Genomic DNA, 19,468 nt, shown 5'->3' with positions numbered 1-19,468 from the left:
TCATCCTAGGAATACCAAAATGTGCACCAGCAGACAGGACAATATCTTGCATGCACATGCCAAATTTCATAGAAATCGGGCCATTAACGCCAAAGTTGTAGTAGTTAAAACTTGCAATTTCGTGCAAATTTACTGCTTCTAAAATCATGCAAATAAGATGCTGACACATCGTAATTAACGAAAATAATTGACATTCGTCTGAAATATTAAAGTCTCCTCAGCCTTTTTTAAGTTTTTGTGTGAAATCTTAGCCTCGAAAGATGTCCCATTCCGATATCTGCCCAAATAAATTTACTAATAGTATATTATGAACTTTTAGAAATTGACTAAGAAAACCCCTGAGTTTATTCTAGGAGTACTAAATTTTGTACCGGCATAGAGGGCAGTATCGTGCATGCCAAGTTTCATGTAAATCGAAATATTAGTGTCAAAGTTATAGCAGTTCAAACTTATCAATTTCGTCCGAATTTACTGCATCCTAAGCCATACAAATAAGATGCTGACGCCATAACTAACGTGAATAATTGACATTCGAATGAAATATTAAAATTACATTCAGGAATTGTCTAGTTTTCTCAGCCCTCTTTTGTATCTGTTGTAGGTTAAGTTCTTCACATTTACTAATAATATTGAACTCCGAGTGTGAAGCGTATGAGGTTGACTATTATCAATACAGTGCTTGCCATCAAATGATTCATTTAAATCGCTTTCTCAAAAATAGAGGGCAATGGAATTGTTAACTATGTGACATGGAACTATCATGCACTCATCGTTCCTCAAATCTTCTTCTTCTTCTTCAGCCGTTGTCCCATTCACAAGCGGGGTTGGCTCGTCGTAATCGGTTTCTTCATTTCATTTTATCAAATGCCTGATCTGGATGTAATCATCAGGCTTTTATATCCTCATCCAACGTATTAAGCAAACGTTGTTTCAGCCGGCTTTTTGGTCGCTTACCATCGACTGCTTAGACCAATTTTGGCAAATGAATTCTAGTTAGCGCGAATTACGTGACCATACCACCGAAGACGCTTCTCTCGCAGTTTTACCACGATCGGTGCAATCCCATATCGATCGCGGATGTCCTCATTTCCATGTCACGCCACTAGTCCAAGGCAACATCTTCGTCTCCATTACCGCAAGATGCCGTTCATTGTCTTTTATAGTCGGTCAACACCCAGAACCATAGAGACCCACAGGACGGACGGCATTCTGATAAATTTTAGATTTGAGGCGTTCGTTGATACATCGATCACAAAGAATACCAGTTGTAGAACGCCACTTCATCCAGGTTGCGTTAATACGTGAACCAATTTCATTACGTAGTTCTCCATTGGTTAACTGCATTGACCCGAGATATTTAAATCGCTCAGTTCTGGGCATGTCGCTGCCGTTCCCAGGACTGAGCAATATCATGTGGGGTATCAAATGAAAGGTCTCGTTTAGTACTTTGCGAAGCGGGTGTTAGTTTTGACAGTTATTGGAAAGATGGAGAGTGCGGGGGTCGAATCATCTCATCATCTCTTTAACGGACCCATTCTCAGAAACTATCCAACTAAAAAATGTGAAAAAATAAGAGCCTGCTGCTATATGGTGCCTAGTCTCCGAAATGACCCCCATACCGATGTCCTTTCAAATAAAGTTAATAATAGTATACTACTATTAGGCCTACAAATAAGTTCTGTCGGTTTTCACAATAGATGGCGTAGCTTGCTTTTTATTCCATTGATCCACATTTCCAAACATTCATCGGAAAGCTACTGTCAATAGGCACAAACGTCAGTATAAATTATTTAATTGAAGTGTAAACAACAATACTTTTTTCATCAACGAAAATGGCCAATTTTGTACCAAATAATGTGCGGGGAGTTCTACTTAATTATTTCAATATGAAGAAACAAGCAACCGAAAGTCATCGCATTTTGGTGAAAGTTTATGGTGACCATGCTCTATCTGAACGAACGTGTCAGAGGTGGTTTGGACGGTTTAAAAGTGGCGATTTTGACTTGGAAGACGAAGAGCGCGCCGGACGGCCAACAATTTTTGAAGATGAAGAATTAGAGTCATTGCTCGACCAAGAGCTATCGCAAACGGAAGAAGAACTTGGAAAAACACTTGGAGTCACTCAGCAAGCCATTTCCAACCGTTTAAAAGCAACGGGAATGATCTGAAAGGTCGGAAATTGGATTCCGTATGAACTGACGCCAAGAGACGTCGAACGCCGTTTTTTCACGTGCGAACATCTGCTCCAACGACATCTGCATCGAATAGTTACTGGCGATGAAAAGTGGATCCATTACGATAATCCTAAGCGTCGGGCAACGTGGGGATACCCCGGCCATGCCTCATCATCGACGGCCAAAGCGAATATTCATGGTGAGAAGATCATGCCGTGTATATGGTGGGACCAGCTGGGTGTGGTATACTATGAGCTGCTAAAACCGAACGAAACGGTCACGGGAAAACTCCACCGATGTCAAATGATGCGTTTAAGCCGCGAACTCAAGAAAAAACGGCCGCAATACCAGCAAAGGCATGATAAAGTTATTTTGCAACATGACAATGCTCGTCCACATGTTGCACAGCCCGTTAAAACATATCTAGAAACGTTGAAATGGGAAGTCCTACCCCACCCGCTGTACTCTCCAGACATTGCTCCTTCTGATTACCATTTGTTCCGGTCGATGCAGCATGGCTTGGCTGACCGACAATTACGACGAACTCAAAAAATGGCTCGATGAGTGGATAGCGGCCAAGCAGGCCAATTTTTGGCGCGATGGTATCTATGAATTGTCTGAAAGATGGAAGAAAGTTGTGGCTAGCGATGGGCAATACTTTGAACAATGAATGTATAACCAATTTTTCACAATAAAGCTTCAAATTTAAAGAAAAAACCGACAGAACTTATTTGTAGGCCCTATATAATTTTTATAACTGGCTGCAAACCCCCTCGCACGTTCATCCTAACGTATCCCGTATTGTGGGCTCTAACATAGAGCATGATCCACCAAGTTTGGTGTAAATCACACTATTACTAACAAAGTTACAATAGGTCAAATTTGTCGCTTCTTTGACTAGTAATACCAATATCACCGAAAGTAGATACTGTCACATAATATATTGGGTTGGGGAAAAAGAAATGTCGTATTTCTGATCGAAATTTGACGCTTTATTTAACATACTTAGAATTATCTCATTCAAATTAAATATGCGCCGCTTTGTTTGCAAACTTTTTGTAATTTAGAAGGCAACTTCATTATCCCCCCCTTTCATACCTGAGGTGTCCAGCTTCCGGTTCCCCGACTTGTTTCTCTAAACTTTACTGCAGAAAACCTGATCTATATTGGCATAAAACTGAAAAGTTTGGTACAAACTGAGACTTTATTAGCAAATTTGCCACACTTTTCCCAATGATCAATGAACTAGATAGCTTATCGAAACTTCTAGGCAATGCTGCTTTCAGAATCGTAAAATCTTCTACACTTGACATGCCTAATTGCCCCCTTTCAGTTTTATTGCAGGTTTCTGTCGTCTCTATTGAAAATAATTAACTCTGAAAGATTTCCTTACTCTTCCTACGTCTATAACCGCAGAATAATCTAATTTCATCTCACAGACATTTATGTTCTTAATTATTTTGACAGGTTCGTCGCATGCTTATAGGCATTCAGTTTCTATTCCTAAATTTGGTTATCTTCTGTATTTAAATGACACTTATCTATCTACACAATTTCATGCAGTGACAATCACAAAAGCTACTGTCGATATCATGTAGTAGTCGGGGGACAAATAAATTAAATTCTAAAGAGGAAGCTGCCAGGCAAATTCCTCTTCCTAAAGACATTTCTCAGAAGAGGGCTAAAATTAATTCATGAGCAATCCCTGTCGTTTTAATTACATGAATATATGAATAACTATGGATCGAAACTGTTTCAATTTTCTCCGAGTTTGCCTCTATTTATCTCGAATTGGACAGACAATGAAAGCCAACAATATTGATTTCAATCCGTAAGCCAAGTCCCCACACTCATAGTGTACATGGAATACCACTAAATTGAATGAATATATCACTGCCTGCCATACTTTATCGGACTTTAAGAAATTTCAGGTGTTTTCAGGTAATAATCCCCCACAATATTGCCTTATATGTAAGTTTATATGTGCACGGAAATGTTCTACAAAGATATCTGACTATGGAGTGTATCATATACATAAAATGGGAGCCGCACATGTCCATCGACGCCTCGTTTAGCACATAGACTCTAAGAGACCGAGCGAACAATGCTGAACGATTTAATTCCAAAATGTCGACTAGGTTGTGATACTGGGACAACAGCAGACCAGGCCACCTATCACCTGCCATACATGTTTCGGGATACCTGTTTGAATTTGATACATTGTTTCCAGCCATTTGCGGAGGGTAGAGTAAAAACATTAGAAGCGTTTCATGGACTCATCACACTTACAGTGTTTACTGGAGCCTCGGTAACACATGTGGGTATCTACAGAGCGTATTCGGTCGGAGCCCCAATGACAACAGGCTAATCAGAAACCTTTTATCATCTACTTGACGACAAACCGGTGGGCGTTTTGTTATAGCATTCAATATGAGTTTGGCGTTGCATATATGAATTTCTTCATGAACATAATAATGTGTAGCTGGTGCCATCCCCATATACCTGCCTCCGGGTCCTGATCTTATATCGCCTCCGAAAAGATTCATGTCAGAGATTTGAAAACATGACTCAAGAGTAGGAGCAAAGTATGTGGCAATATGTTACCCATTGCTCTACCACTAATGAGGTGATAATAAATTGCACTCCGGGTAAAGTATATTCGGTTTTCCAATGAGTGGTAGAGGAGTGGTAAATTCAAGCAGCAGCAGAAGCTTTTCTCTCAGATCACTTTACTTTAGCATAAATTATCATTAACTTGTTACGGTTGCTCTCCGGTTAGATTGATTCCTGGGAAAGCGCAATTATGCAAAGCAGTCGAGAACTCGTTGAATCTGCATCACTCTATGATTCCGGATATTCAAATTCAAACGGAAACATTTGCATTACGAAGTGTGCAATCGAAGTGACATTAAGACGACAGCTCTTCATTACAGTCGGAGCTAGTGGAGACTCCAAGTCATCATCTTGCCAACCAACTGACTTCGCGTTGCACTTTTCCGCCTATGACACTAATGTGCATCCATTCCCAACATTCGGCTGACACTTAAACAGCATTATGAAAACTTGGCTGCAATTAAACTCAACTGACATCTTACAACACATCAGTGTTGCTCTTAAACAGTGTAGCGCCTCGGGGCCCACCTTCGCATTTGCGACTCCTGAGCCTCAACGTTCAGCAAAAAGCCGATTTCTTGCATCGAAGTGACGCAATACCTGAAACAGTCCCACACGTGAGAAAAAACGTAGGCTTGAAGATTTCCCTGGTGGCATGCCGGTGTAATGAATGACTGTATTCCCGCTTATGCTTAATCGTAGTCGCTTTTGTAATACCATCAGTTCTAATTCGGGCGTATTACGGTAGCCTTAGAAAATCCACCTTCCCTTTCATGCAGCTCGGAAAACGTATTGGTTAGCCTTTGCTCGGTTGGTTAATATGTCATGAGATGGTTAAAATGATGACGACGAGGAATGTTGCCTACGTGCTCAAGTTGAGGAGGTTATTTGAGAGGTGCGAATGTTTGTGGTGTACTCGAAGAAGGGCTTTAAAGGTAAACGGAATGAATTATACATTGTAAGTATCAAACGCCTCCTGGTAAGGAGCTCGAATAAATTTCCATGCGTATTTCTAAAGCTGACCTAAAATTAGATGCTTGCCCTTGCGAAAAACCGAGCGAATACGAAAATAGAACTTGCGGAATTTCGCCTTGAAATGGTGCAGGTAATATGGACAAGGACGATATATATGGGATGGGATGGGAAATGTCGAGTTTGATTTCCTGGTTTGTTATTAAGGACTGACAAGTTTTTTCCTGTCCAGCTTTGGAGGTATATTTAGAAATATTTGCTTTGAGTTTTATCGGAAATAAATGCTCATCTTCATTTATTTGGTGTGTCCTGTTCATTCCTGTGTGAAAAGTAGGACACCCACGGTGTGACTTTCTGGCTTATTATCTACATTTACTTTTACAAATGATGATTTAAAGGGACAAAGCGGCTAGTTGGACAAAGCCAGTGAACCATACTCTAAATCGAAACACAGTGTATGCTTTTGGAAGGATCGACTTCCTACCTCCAAATTAAGGAGCTATTATGGAAGTATTAGAAAGGAGCAATGGAATTGAATTATAATTTCTTCCTAAGATCAAACTGTGTTCAGATCGTATCCAAACAGGAGGAGCCTTTGCAATGATTTGGGTTGGCATTGGGTACTACGGGAAAACAGAAATAAAGTTTATTTTCCGTCGATTGAACAGCGAGGCGTAGATCAATATGATTCAGGATCAATTCAATGATCTGGGAATGAAAATTACTGTACCATCCATGATCTTTTAACAGAATAACGCAGGAGCTAATATAGCACAGCTCGTAAAGCAATTCTTTAATATGTTGTAAAAGATGGGAATATTGGAGTGGCCGATACGATGTACGGAACTCAGCGTCATCGCAGGCGCTTAGAATAATTTATCACGTTCTGTTTTTTTTCGGTTGTAATCAATATGAAAGCGTCAAGGACCTTAAGGATGCGATGGTTCGGTACTGGCTCTGACACTTTCTGATGAAGGGTGTGCGAGATTTCGAGCTAACAATATTATGATATTTGCAACTATCTTTTTGAGATGCCGAATTTCTTCGATTTCCTGCGCTAGTGGCTCACAGTTCATCTCCTTCTCCACGTATTTCCGCTAAATGGTAATATTATGATGGGTAACATCATCCATCAGTCTTGTCACCAAACAGAACGTCAGACTCGTTATGTGCAATTTGGTAGTCGGTAAAAATTTGCGAATCTCAGCACCACTATTTGCAACGCTTAACCACACATTCTGAACTGGTCAGTTGCCACTTTTTCATCATGAGTTTTCTATAAACACGAGTCGTGGTCATGCGGTCCTGGAGCGCACTCTTAGATTCCGCCGACTCAGCAAAGAACTCTCCAGGCAAACGGCTACCAGAGGCAATTTTCGTATTTACCGTATATTCCCTTCGACTCCCATTCATCGATCCGTTCGTGGTCCCACTTCAACCCACTTGGAGGATTGAAAGGTCAATCCCTTAAGTCGGGTGCCTCTTCCTTGCTCTAAACATAAGCGCGTAGGGAATCGGTCTGGCAGTGTTGATATGCCTTAACGTCAACCAGCCCTTACCTCTGATACCTAAAGGCGAATTAATCCGCTCCACGGCCGAATATGGATGGTGGATTCGGAATTTGGACATAGTAGTTCGTATCCGCGGCTGAACGTTTTGCCAGATCGTCCCACGACGGTATCTCGAATGCATTTGCCCTTGAAAGGATAGCGATCACATTTAATGCGCTTAATTTATTTTTCCCCGAGAGACAGTTTCACATGTGACAGGACTTCGGACATCAGGGTATAGGCTCTTTGCAAAATTGCTGAGTACTTGTAGAAGTCTGCAGTGTCCTCAGTTGTGTCGTTTTTCACATCAACGATAGTGAATTCACAATACCTCCTGATATTGCTTCTCTATCATGCTCCTTCAATGACCCCTACTGATATTCTTACAGGTCGCTTGCTGTCTTCACGACAAGGAATTGCGTCTTATAATATAACGCTCCAGCAACTTGCCTACCTATTGTGAAGTGAATGCTTCGATAATGCTCTTTGCTTCAGGCAGGCAACGAAGTTCTTCCCCACTGAAGGTACATTCTGTTTAAGGGTACTGACTATTTTTGACAGCAGCACACGACCAATTTGTGGCGACCTTTCTCCCCCGGTGGCCATAAACCCCTATGGGGAACATAACGCGTAAGCATCATCGCTGCCGTTTCCTGGAAATGTACTTTAGCTTCCCCAGCGAGGCTTTCCTAGAAGTTTACACTCTTCTTACAAGGTTGACCCATTAATCACCCACAATGATCCGAATGCTGTTAATGTGGTCCGTATAGAAAGAACCAGCTTGTTCTTTGTCGATCAAATTTCGAAGCATTCCTTGCGTTCCAAGATTATTTTAGCGAAGACATTACTCTTCGACGGGTTCAAGCAAATACTCATCCAGTGGTCGTACTTAAAACATCATCATCATCATCAACGGCGCAACAGCCGGTATCCGGTCTAGGCCTGCCTTAATAAGGACTAGACATCCCGGTTTTGCGTCGAGGTCCACCAATTCGATATCCCTAAAAGCTGTCTGGCGTCCTGGTCTACGCCATCGCTCCATCTTAGGCAGGGTCTGCCTCGTCTTCTTTTTCTACCGGCTGGGATCATTCTCATCCATACGGATTAAGTGACCCGCCCACCGTAACTTATTGAGCCGGATTTTATCCACAACTGGACGTTCATGGTATCGCTCATAGATTTCGTCGTTATGTAGGCTGCGGAATCGGGGGGCCAAAAATTCTTCGGAGGATTCTTCTCTTGAATGCGGCCAGGAGTTCGCAATTCTTCTTGCTAAGATCCCAAGCCTCCGAGGAATACATGAGGACTGGCAAGATCATAGTCTTGTACAGTAAGAGCTTTGACCCTATGGTGAGACATTTCGAGCGGAACAGTTTTTGTAAACTGAAATAGGCTCTGTTGGCTGACAACAACTGTGCGCGGATTTCATTATTTCATTATCATTCAAATGACTTAATATTAAAATTATTCCTAACCAAGAATAAAAGCTGTGTCGAATGGGTCGCTCGGTGCTAGATAAACGCCGAAAATTTATATCCCGAAATGTCGAATCTAGACAAAATTATTCCCTTGGCTTTGTGTCCGAACCCGAAATTGGGTGACGTCTCGAAACCAAATGGCAATGGTACCTGATAAGTCAATATGTCATGTGGCTACGTTTTTGTTTTCTTGGTAAGCACTAGATCAACTTCTAGGTTCGCAGCGAATTGCTCCAGAAATTCGTGAGCGGTTGTACCCTGGTGCATATTGATTTCTAGAGTGCAGTTCGGGCTAGTTGCTTCTTATTCCTTCCCAATTTCGCCCTGAAGACCGAACACTGCCCCGAACCCTCAATATGTGCAGATACCCTCTGGGCATTCACCCTTGAAGGCCTCTTCCATTTCGGTTTTTTTCTGTAAGATAATCAAGATGTCGTATAAGCAAAGAGCACATAGGCTTTAGGTTAGAAACCAGAGCCTTCTCTGTCAGTAGTCCCTTGACTGCTTCACAGAACATCCTTGCATTCAATTCAACGAGGATTCCGCCACCCTTCGTTTTCCGTATGGTGGACACTTCTGCTCCACCTTCTTTGGGCTTGATTTTAGTCCATTGTGGATTTTGCTGAGGCCTTTCGTAAAGGTCTTTCGTTCTGTCAGTTTAATGAGCTGAACTGGCGGTTTAGTCAAAAACATCCCCACGTTGAATTTAAGCTCTCGATTGGCGCAGAGGCTGTTCCTTGTCCTTTATCGCCTTCTTTTTTGAATCCTGAAGACTGCCTAGATGCAGATGCGCTTTAATCTTCTTTTTTCCTCAGTTCACTCTGTAACGAGCTGTTTGTGGTTCGTTTGGTGTTTACGATATTTTCAGCGGCATGTGCGGTTGCTTCTGTCTTCTGTTGTTGTCCGTGTACTCCTGTAGAATAAAATGCGGTCCTGAAGCTCTTCCAGTTCCATCAGTCCCTTTTGCATGCCTTTGTTGATGTTTTTCTCGAGGAAGATTTCAGACCGCAGCCGCTTCACATCTAGCGCGCGTTTACTGACAAGCCTCGCCTCTGCAGCCCCGGCAAGGACTGTGCTATCGTAAGCTCCAATCTAAGGCCTCCATGGCGGATTTTCAGTTGTTTATCTTCTGATTTAAATACCAACGTTTCGTGGGCAGTCCGGCTCACTTCTTCAGTCCAACGTTAGGGAAGGTTGGCACCCAAACCACAAAAGACGTGGTTGAAAATCCGGAAAAAAACTTGCAAATACTTTCAATGAGATAGATGACGTAGCCAACGTGGGCTTAAAGGGCAAGCAATTCGATCTGCCTCTCATACCCTCACTATCGAGGTAATGAATCCTAAACAAGAACATTTTTCTCCTTGGCATACTGCTCGTGCGGGCTATCAAGATCCTAGAAACATTTCGACTAAACTTAGCCTATTTGCGACACTCATTCCGAAACTATCTTGTAATTAAGCAAAGGAAAAACAAAGCACTAACATTTTCTCTCTCAGTTTCAAGGAAGTCTTTGTTTTGCGTTCCCGGAAGCGAATTTAATTGCATTTACACACAAAAGTATAATTTGTAAAACGTGATTACAATTTGCTTCGAACAGCGTAATTTTGTGCAGGAAATAGCTCTCATTTCCCACCAACTTGACTACTCGAACGACGTCCCATTTCTCCGTTAACGCCCAACATTGTCCCAACAAAATCGACATCAAGTTTGTTACGATTATTAAATTTTCCTGCACTAAAACTCTCAAAACTTTCAACATCAAGTCCATTTTACAGCCTAAACTATTTACCGTCATCGCACTCGCAACCCCCGAAACGTTTCATAACTACATTGAAGTGTCGGAAAAGTTTTCCGAGTGTCACAGGTTCAACTGTCGTAAAAAATTTTCTTTTTTGCAATATCGTCCTCCCACACCGGAAATAAAATACCTTGAACTTTATGACCTAAACGCAACAAGGTTGTGGTGAGCCCTTCCTGCTCGGGTATAAATGTGTAAAAAAAAACGCTGAAAATACTCACGATAACAAGGAAAAGATTTAATAAAATTGGGTACGAACAGGAATAGTAAATCGTTGCCGAAAATTGAATGGGCTTCTGTCACGTAACTTTATCGTCATATCTATCGGGAAAATCAATTATGGCACACACAAGACGATAATTTATTGACGATACAAAACAGCGAACGAGAAACGATGGGAATACAATTAAGTTGACGGCTCTTTTTATCGTGACAAATTTCGCGTGATCGACACGGCGTAATGATTTTTCACAGTTCTCTAGTTTTAGTGAAAATTTTTTACTTCGATCGAGGAATTTTCCAGGTTTCTGGGGGGCGAGAGGTACGTGCTTTTAAGATGTTCGAAAGGGAGGTCTATTGTGTACAGAAATCCATTTGAATTGTCGGAAAAACTGGGCAAATAAATGATGCTAAATGGAGGTGAAGTCAGCAAGCATTGTTTGTTAGGGTTGGCTTGGCTGGTTTTTCACTATCTTTTGAGCTAGCGATTTTCCCGAGAATTTCCTTCAAGTTTTTTGTTCAGTTGTCGCAACATATTCACTATTTCATTGATCAACTTGGGATTACGACCATTTTCTAATTATCTGTCGTACGCTTTGAAATATCCAAATATCGAAACAGCCCATTTTTCGACCCCCCATTGGTATCTAAAACCAACTACGAACACCAACTCTGAATCCGCTATCAGCTGACTATTCAGTTCCTACGGTAGTTTTCCCCACAGGTAATTCAATTCGCGTAGTCTACAAGCAAGGGGTGATGACTGTAGAGGCAAAGTACGCTAAAGAACACACAAAAGCCGAAACCTTGCTACAGCTAAAAGCTTGGCACAAGTCGGAGTTGTGCTATTTGTGTATGGATTGCGTGATTCCATTTTTAGTACGATAATGCCAGAGCGAAGGAAACTGCCGGCAATTCTGTAGCAACAGTGCTGGTGGTTGTTTCCTGCTAAGTTTCCCAGCATTCCTTTCTTCCGCTTGGCTTTTTCTTTACATGTTCTCGCTAAATAAAGAAAACTCTCTACCTTCAGCCTGAATGAACAATGCTGGCAAGTGTAGAAGAAACCGATTTAATGCATAAGTGCAAGTTTCTAAATGCAGTTTAATTTGCATTGGAGAATATGAGTTTTAACTTTTACGTAGACACAGTGAAATCGCTGCAATACCCTCATTACGCTTCCCTCGATGACGGTGGCGAACAAGTACATCCCGGAATTGTTATTGTTGTGCTTATGGGGTATGCATGTGGGTAGCTTTTCATACATGTTCAAGTTTTCACATTAGTGTGCCTTAAGTGGCAATTGTCAGCTCATTATTTTTATAGCGGGTATTTGATGGAGGTCGTGAAATATTAAACTTACAGTGGATCTAGATGTGTTGGGCTTAAAATAGATACTTTGATGTTGCATTGCAACGTGCCGTGAGAGAGTGTCTTTTGGTTTGCGCGTTGTCGAGTCCTTGGAGGTTCATGCTATCGTCAAACTGAATTATTTATTTAGATAGATCAATCCCACGACAATTCTCTTATCACAAATTTGCCTTGGCTACCTCAGGCAATCACTATAACAGTCCTTCCTTCAGGCGACTGCAATCAAGGTTTGGTATGGATCCAGTCCTCCAGTTAAAATTCCAAATAGACTTGCTTTGTTTTCTCTTTGCGCAGTGAGACTACGAGAATGAAATTCTTCGAAGAAAAGATATATTCGAAGGGGTTCAAAAAGGCGGTCGCTCCCTCTTTTTGAATGACATGCAGTCCTTATCTACTATTACATCCCCATTTGGTGGTCCAGTTTTGAACATTTATTGAATTGGTGAAACCTCATTGTATACAAGTGGAATCTAACCCTTAATTCTTTTTTTCTCTAGACTCTGTTTCACACAGTACCAGAGTTGGCTTGTTTGGACCGGGGTTTGTCACTTCTCCCGATCGTAAGCTAACCCCGGATGAAGTCGAGAAGATTTTAATTTTTTTTTAGACTTGAATGCGTATCTTAACTTAGCGGAGTGGTGGGGGAGAAGCTACAGCTTCTGAGCACTCAGCCCGTGTTGGCCCATTGTACTCGCATTAACTTAGCAGTCAGCGCTATTGTGATGATAACTAGTTTTTTTATGAAGTTATTTTTTTCATCATCACCCTTGAAAAATCGGTCAAATATATTGTCATCACAGCATATAAATTTATTTATCCTAAGACTGAAGCGGGTGGTACCAGCACTCAGCTTCTACCAAATGCCCATGAGTTAATTAATAAAGACGGGCAGGTGATGTAAATGGTATTACCTTAAATTGAAGCATTGTATTACCCCTTACCGAGCGATCTAACCGTTGTTTAACATCACAGCATCATTTAGAATCACAACAACATCTCAACATCATCGTCTCAGCAGCCAGCATAGAAATTATGATGATGTTAGTCTTTTGATAAGTGATGTTTTCTAATGTCCGTATTAATGTGATATCACATCACTGAGTAATAGTGTAATATATCGTTCAGCATACCACACCATCCTTCCAAATACGAGTGATGGTGGCGGTTGTCAAATGCCGATCGCAACTCTCGCTTATGGATCTGTTGGTTTTATGGTAATTCCATGTTCGCTTGTGTGGCTTTGGTCTGCGAAAATGATTTTAGGGTTGGGGGTGATAAACTTTTAATTATGGAAATATTTTTCGATTCAATGCTGGGCAAAGAGATAATAAGAAAATGCATATAATTCTAAGTGATAAGCAATGTTTAGTAATGGGGCATCACAAAACATCACCAAGCAATATTGCATTGCGTTCGATACATCATCCCGTCCTCAGTGCCGAAGTACAAGAATCGTGATTCCCTGTTCTCTGCATGTAAAAATATCTTACGAGATATATGATTGCTATTCACACCTTAGAGGCACATAACGCGTTACCCATGCTATGTAGACGGTCCACTGAAACGCTCTTGAGACGTTTGCAGTTCTCCTCACTGTTTAAGGCCAAATCTTTGGAGCTGCCCATTCGTTGGCCTTCTTGGCAGAGTGAGTTTCATTGCATGACGTAGGCAGTAACTGAATTTTCACCCCTCCTTAGTGTGTAACCTATCCGTTGTTACTTCCTCCTTCTGATGAATTCATACATGACCAACTGGCTTATGCGCCGATGTGATTCTTTCTTCGAAATAATATCAGGCGAGCGTATCCTGGTTATATATCGGAGACAAGTGTTGACAAAGGCTTAGAGCTTTTGAGTTTAACAAGACTGGAAGAATTTTACCACAGAACAGTCTCAACCTGATCTTGGTGATGAGATTTCCAGATTGTAGACAAGGCAGCGAAAATGGCGCTATTGACGTGTCAAGCGGTATCCATTACGACGCTATCGTCGGCAGAAACCACGATTCCTAAATATACAAATTGATCAACGGCTTCCATTCTCTTCCTAATAATGCAGATAGGGAGATTGCGATGATCCGTCAGGGTGAGAACCTTGGTTTTGTTGGTATTTATTTTCAGGCCGCTACTACTCTCAATTAAGAGCCATTTGAGCAAGGTCCAGGACTGAAAGCAAACAGATGTTATCAGGGTAGTCAAGGCGTCTGAGGAACGATGTCATAGTCCGTTGAAGTTCTCCATGGCCTCTGGGCAAAGCATCATGAAGAACGTCATCGATAACAACAAGAAATAATGTCGGTGAATTCCTCTGAGATCGTCGATGCTGGGCCATCATATGTGGCTGTTATAATGATTGACCCTGTTGACGGTATCGAAAGCAATCTCGATGATCTGCGGGCTGTTGATATACTTAATCAATGGAAGAGGATACAGAGCAGAAACCAGTCTTATCTCTGTCGATGAAGCTTCCAAGATGTTATTTATTGCGTTCCAGAATAATGTTGCTATCATCTTGCCGACGGCAGGTAGCACGCGAATGCCCCTCTGATTATCGCACTCAAAACGGGTAGCCTTCGTCAGAATCTTGACGATCATACCCTTCCTTCATTCACCGGGAATGATTTGATATTCTCAGCATTCACGGATGAGTGACAGCCATTTTTTGAGACAGCAGAAGCTGTGATGCATAGCTCCGCAAAAACACCATTAAGCTCTTTCCTCAAAAAGGATAAAGGGAGCTGAAATTCGTCGTAAACTGTCAGCACGATAAAGGAACAGTGCAACTTCATGCAAAATAGTTTATTTTTTAGTTCAAGAAGTTTCAAGTGTGATACATGAACTGAGAACACGATGCTCCTCAACGTCCAGATGACTCCTTAAAGAGATGGGATGGTTACTACCAATGAGTTTGCCTTTTCTTTGAGCGCTAATCTCAAGTTCAAACGTGTTGAAATCTAGCGAAACTAGATGCCAACGTGACTCATTTTTAACCACGATAACCACCAGTGTGAGTTTATTGCTGCTGGCCTGAATCAAATTGCCGCAATATAGAGTGGGGAAAACTCGAATCACTAACAATAAAAAAAAATTCTGCACTCAGCGCACTAATAGGTTACGCTTACGAATTTTTGCAATGCAAAGGGGACTGCACTGAAAGAATACATGCAAAAGGGACAACCATAAGCAAAAAATCTTCAGTGAATTTTTGAAAAACAAACTTAAGTCAAAAATTCGCTGGAACCGACCCAGTCAGCTGACAAAGAAAGGGTTTTTTTATTGCAAGACAACTCCCGCCTGCACAGAGGACATCAAACTCTTGAGCTCGTCAATAAATATGGTTTTGAGGTTCATCCCGTTTACAGCCCAGATCTTGCTCCTTCCCACTTTAATTTGTTAAGCCACTCAAGGTTGTTTCGCGAGGTCGCGGATCGCGGGTCATCATCATCATCAATGGCGCAACAACCCGTATTCGGTCTAGACTTGCCTTAGTAAGGAACTCGAGACATTCCGGTTTTTTTGCCGAGCTTCACTAATTCAATATCCCTAAAAGCTAATAATTGGAGGATTTTTTCCAGGGTTTTTGGGTCCACACATCTTTCCATGCATGCATGCATTTTCTAGAAGAGCTGTTTCTTCCAGACCGGGTCCTGCGAGAAACGTAACTGAAAACGGTTGCCGTGTGTTGCTCGCTCCACATCCCCTTCTTAGTATCAAAATGGTTGGAAGCATCTTCATCCACCAGCGGCCGCAACGTGGAAGGTCTTCTTATCGAAAAAGGTCGCAGCTTTATACCTAGATGCTTATATGCATGCCCTTACTTAATACCTCTGAACTCCTAATTACGTTGGTTTTGATGTTTTCATTAACGGGAAAAAGTTTATCGAGCTATCCATAAATGACATTTCCTCTTCAATCATTCCTTTCCCTTCTTCGAAGAATGTTGATGTCAGTGCAGCCTTTCCAATTGACTCTGAGGCTCGCGTTGGATTCGAATCGCGGTCGCCATAGATGTTTGATTTCACCTTTGTGTTGTCCCGCTGATGTAGGCTTATCACTTGCACAATATTAAGCATGATGATAATGAAATATGGTCTCACTGAAAACTGAGACGGTTTTGATGCCCTGCACTCCACAACACTCCAAGTGAACCAGGCGTAGATTTCCTACACACCCCAATATGTATTTACTCAACAATGGAGTCTCACAACCAAATTACTCATGAACAAAAGCATTTCAGTTTAGGAAGAGATGAGGGGAAAACCTGTTATGTCAGAGTAATATAGCTCCCAAATAGAAAATATGGCTGATGTCAGTCTAAGGTACTATCAGACCAGAAAATTTGAGAAAAATGTCGGTCTTCAAATTAATAAACTCATGTAGCTTTTCCTCCTACAAAATTTGTATTCCATGTTACAGCTTCCCAAATGCGTACCTATGTGGATCATTAATAGAGAAGGTTACAAGCATAGGAAATGATAACTATTTTATGTTGGATCTTTGGATGGAATATAGACCTCAAAATACAAGCATTTCCGGAGTCCGAATTAATTTGTATTTAAACAATGAAGTTGGGAATTTTGGTGCAAATCATCCTATTATTAATACATTTACAAAAGGTAAAATAGTGCTTCTGATGATAAATTATTGTTACCTTAGGAAGTCGGTTGTTCATATATAATAAAAGAACCGCAAAGGCTTTCACATAACATCTCCAGTTTCTTGTTTTCGTTTTATAAAAATTACTTTGAAATCCATTAATTATTTATTTTTTTTAATAAGAATCATTTTACATTTTTTAATTTTCCTTTAATTCTCTTTTCAGGTAAGTCATTTTGGACAAATTGTAACAGGTCATGTGAGTTATTTATTCAGTGCATGTTGGTCAGTATTAGAATTGCTATTGCTACCTAAGCAACCTGCAGATAGAAAGCCCTGGGAACTGTTTTAGGCTTTGGACTATAGACCTTAATTCAGTTTGAAGAAACAGCAAACTCTACAAAGAATATTCCGTACTTAAACGTGCAAATAGTGGCCACTTTTAGAGGTCCTGCCTCGTCTCTCTCCAGACGAGTGTTTCCACAAACATCCTGAAAGCGATTATATTTTCACAAGCGCATTTTAATTGAAAAGTTTCACAAAAGTTTTCCCTGAATATTCCCGGTTCCTTAATGTAGAATGATGGGAGCAAAGCAACCTTTTAGTGTATTTTACTTTCATCCTCTTTCACCTCATAGTTTGCGTACACGAGTGCTCCAAGATCATTAAAACGCAGCCTAATCCAAACCCATGTGCGCTGTAAACAGAGAGCGTCCATGGATAGAGCAATAATTGCCTACATATATTCCTACGTACGTACGAAAACTCGTTATTCATACATATATGCAAGCTATCTGTATGAGACCTTTTGCAGTTTTAACTACATACGGTGATGACGGGCGATATAAAATGTTATCACGCTTTACAGAATGTTACGTGATTTACCCAGTTACCTTCTGTGCTCCTCTCACTTTCTTCTCTCGGGCACGCCTTGTGGAGACGCAAGTCGGTATGGGCTACCTGTTATGCGTGCCTTCGTCGTAAACATTATTGCAGATGACAGCAGCTTCGTAATAAATAAATAACAAGTTATTGAGCGCAATTATTATAATCAATACGTTTTGTCCCCGGTGTTGTAAGTTGGCGACTGGAGTACGATTTATGGAGACCAGATACTGATGGACAACGGCAGTACGATGAGACCACTTGACCATGAACCATAATGCATTTGTCGTATATCACGTTTCCTAGAGTGAGCTCCCAGATTACTTGTCGCACATATTGTTGTAAACATGGAAATTGCGTATTCGTTCGGTATAAACTTTGTGGAAATCTAAACTTTGCTGTATCACGTCCAAATTTGTCGATAGATGATGGTACGCCCAGGAAGATGATGCTGTTGATGAAGATGTGCAGCACATCTTGATGAAAGGAATCTAAAATCAGAGAAATACACACTACTAAGTTTTCTGTAAGTAGCATGTCCTTATCTTCTAGGTTGGTCCTATAATATTAGGAGTTAGAATGAAATTTAAACTCCTCAAGGTTCTCTGACGTCTTTGCAGTTAAAAATACATAGAAACATCCACCTTTCCTCAAAGCTGCCCTATCTACTGCCAGTTGTGACTACACTTCTGCCATAACATTCTACGCCCTTAGGAATAGTAGGAAATCAAAAAGATATTTACACGTTAAGTAACATCACTGTTATCACTTTCTAAATAATAAATAAATTTTAATAAATTAATAAAAGTTTAGCCAAAATTGAGAGCACCGTCTTTAACTTCAAAATTTAAAATACTGGCTACCACTTCAACAATGGCAAGTTTTACGGTATTTTAACAAATACTAATAATTCAGTTGTTCTGAGGACAGAGCAATTGCAAGGACCTCGTTAAAAATACTGCTGCCCTTGGCACTGGAAGATTAAAAAATCTTCAAACGCACTGACATTGTCTCGCATGCTGAAATTTGTTGGATATATGTAGACTGTGAAAGCGAAGCATAGAGTGAGAAGAGAGGCATAATTTTGTGTAGAGTTGAAGGGAAGGTTCGCTTCCCATACAAACGAAGAGGGGTTGCCAAAATGTTAGTACCGGAATATAACTCTGCGGCATATCAAAGAAAATGTTTCGATTAGTACTTTACGACAGGTCTTAGATTTGACATTTTTGCAAGATCGCGGAGTGACGAGTCAAAAAGTGCAAATTTCAAATAAGCTAAGATTCATTCTCAGAAACTACTCCGTATCACACCGATTAAGCCTTTTAATTTTGACTGGCAAGTCTATATTGACTATCTGGTCTGGTGATACGTACTCAAAATGAACCCTATATTTACAATCAAAGAAAATTGCTAACGAAATCTTAATTTTTGGTCAGGTTTGTTAAGTTTTTAATCCTTAGTCCTTAATAGCGTTACTCGACCTGAAGCGTGATAGCCAGTAACCAATGAGTTTGCAAATTTGTGGATCCATGAATAGTCGTGTCAGCCATAGTTGATTTAGTTAAATAGTAAAGAGTACTATTTCTTGGCTCCGAGTGAAAGCTCTCATTCTGGCATTGATTTTATCAAATTTTTCTTAGTCTCCACGTTGAAGTGGAAAGCATTAAACTATATCAATTTGCGTGTTCTTATTTTGACGCTTTTGTTAACGAATTGACAATAGTTTGGAAATACTAAGTGAGATTGGTATTCCCTTTCTAAATTCCATACCATGTACTCGAAACACAATTCACTCAGGACGTTTAAATAAATCC

At 40.7% G+C, this 19,468-nt stretch overlaps 1 protein-coding gene and 1 long non-coding RNA gene across 7 annotated transcripts in view; one reads left to right on the top strand and one right to left on the bottom strand.

Annotated features, from left to right (window-relative positions):
- The window catches only part of LOC119647496 (serine/threonine-protein kinase NLK), a 361,344-nt gene that overhangs the window by 125,031 nt on the left and 216,845 nt on the right, over positions 1 to 19,468 (top strand). The gene's annotated exons all lie outside the window — the stretch shown is intronic.
- LOC119647498 lies at positions 10,320 to 11,045 on the bottom strand. The gene is made up of 3 exons (XR_005248888.1): positions 10,810 to 11,045; positions 10,580 to 10,733; positions 10,320 to 10,524 (listed from the first exon to the last, which is right to left on the bottom strand). It is a non-coding gene; the product is annotated as an uncharacterized LOC119647498 (long non-coding RNA).

The sequence above is a fragment of the Hermetia illucens genome, chromosome 2, assembly GCF_905115235.1.
Source record: "Hermetia illucens chromosome 2, iHerIll2.2.curated.20191125, whole genome shotgun sequence".
Lineage (NCBI taxonomy): Eukaryota > Metazoa > Arthropoda > Insecta > Diptera > Stratiomyidae > Hermetia > Hermetia illucens.
The sequence above is the reverse complement of the archived record's forward strand: the minus strand, read 5'-3'. Positions and strand labels throughout refer to the sequence as shown.